Here is a 2,411-nt window from a genome sequence, read left to right as displayed (position 1 = left end):
CACGCAGACGTGGATAGTGGGGGTATGAAAAGGTCGGAGGACGCATACCAAGGCCCCTCGCGGGCTCGCTGCGCTTGCCATGCTTCGGGTTGGCGTTGATAGTGGGGTGGCATTTACAATGGGGGGGCATTTCACATACTCATGACCCATGAGGGTGGGTATAGAATTAAAAATCGGGTCTGGGGGGGCATTTAACATGGTAGTAAGGCATCTGGGTGCCTGTACAATTACAAATCAGGTAAAATTGCGTTGCATCGCATGCGATGCGACGCAATTTTTCATTGTACAATGCCCTGCCATGGAAATCGTGGGCGCCGTGATAATACACAAGTACCAAAAAACTATGCCCCAAAAAGTACATAATGGCAAAAAAAGAGGTGTAAGATGGAATTGTCCCTGGGCCCACCCACAACGAAAGGAATAATCAAAATAGCACATCATATAATAATAACTAATAATGAAAAGTGATCCATATGATAAACTGGTTGCTCAGCTCCGCAATTATTACCATTCATCTCTCAATAAAGTACATTGCCGAAGCAAGAAGTGGAGCAGACCTCCCTCCCACCCTTACTGTATGCTGTGTAACAGGACATGCACACTTTAACAAACCAATCATTTCAGTGACAGGGTCTGCCACACGACTGTGGCTGAAATGATTGGTTTGTTGGGCCCCCACAAAAAAAAAAGGAAGTCACCTCTCCAGAGCCGGCCCTAGACAATTTGATGCCCTAGGCAAGATTTTTGTTGGTGCCCCCTAGCAGAAAATTCCAAACAGCATCTTATTTATATAAATATGTTTTCACCAGCATAAACAAGCAGCAGTACTCAGAGATATAAGGCAAACTGCCACATTAAATGCCAACGTTCTGAGGTGCAATCGCTCCAAAACATTGGAGTTTAATGTTGATTTAATTACACCAGTTTGCCATAAATCTCTCTATGCTGCTGCTTGTTTGTGCTGGGGAATATTTTGAAGTTTCCAGAGGGCACCAGAATATATAAATCCTCCAAACAAGTCATGGCAATCAGGCATATACCAAAAAATTAAAAGGTAAGTTGTATTGCTTACATACAGGGTTACCGGGCCCTAAATATTTATAAACACACACAACAGGTAAATATATGTTGTTGTTAAGATTAAATTTTATTGATACTAAAATTGATCCTATAATGGATCAAATATAGGACATAAGACAAAGACATACAGATAACATTTACAAAACGTATAGAGAAAGTAGTGAAATATAATATTCTAAGTTAATTGTCTGAAATGCCCCAAAAAATCAATAATCAATATTGGTGTGATATTCTGGGTTTGTCAGACATATGCGCCTTCACTTGCCATAAAGTTTCTAATAGTCGATAAGTGTCAATTCACAATATAGTTACATAGTTACATACAGGGGCACTGGAACGTTTTTAGGTTGGGGGGGGCAAGATATAATCTCATTTTGGCGCCCCCTAAATTGCTATATGTTACCCCCGGGCACTATACACACTGGCAGCGGCATATACACGTGGGCATTATACACAGGGCAGCGGCATATATGCATGGGCATTATACACAGGGCAGCGGCATATATGCGTGGGCATTATACACAAGGCAGCGGCATTTACGCATGGGCATTATACACAGGGCAGCGGCATATACACGTGGGCATTATACACCGGGCAGCGGCATATACACGTGGGCATTATACACCGGGCAGCGGCATATACATGTTCTACCCTCTTGGTACCAGGGAACTTTTAGCATTAATTGCCCCATGGGCAAACTCACGATTAGGTAGGTCACACTGGATCACGGCAGACGGTCGGCTGCTTCTGCTGCAGGGCAGTGGCTGGTTACACTGGAGATGGGCTGTGGGTCTGGCACCCCTGCTGGGACAGCTGGCTTCTTTCCTTTACTCTCTCTCTTCCTTCAAACAAGGCCAGTCACGCCGAGGCCCTCAGCTCGGTCTCCCTCTGACACTGATGTGCAGTGCATTCTCCCCTCGCTTCAGTGGGTGGCTGTTAGGTAGCGGGGTCACCGCCCTCCCGCTCTTTGGATGCGGCTGGTGGAACTGGGCACTGAGGGTTCTCTCCTCCCTAGCCACCTCTCAGTGCGTGGCCGGCGGTGCTAATACATACCCTCCAACATCTGAAGGGCAGAAATCGGCACACATTTAGAAAGGGGGTGTGGCCACATGTAAATGGGGCATGGTCACGGTTAAATTGGGGCGTGGTCATGCCTCCTTTCCAAATGTGTACTGGGCTTTTTTTTTTTTATAAGGGGATACTCTTAACTTTAGGAGCACTTTAAGTGCTGTTGGGGCAAATTCCTTTAATGTGACGTGCTGCAGCTCAGTCTTATGACATGTGATGGCTGCTGGCATATTAAATAATGAATTTATTTTCAATGTTCTGCC

This window comes from Crinia signifera, chromosome 1, assembly GCF_055691185.1.
Source record: "Crinia signifera chromosome 1, ASM5569118v1, whole genome shotgun sequence".
NCBI lineage: Eukaryota > Metazoa > Chordata > Amphibia > Anura > Myobatrachidae > Crinia > Crinia signifera.
This window is presented reverse-complemented; position numbering follows the sequence as displayed.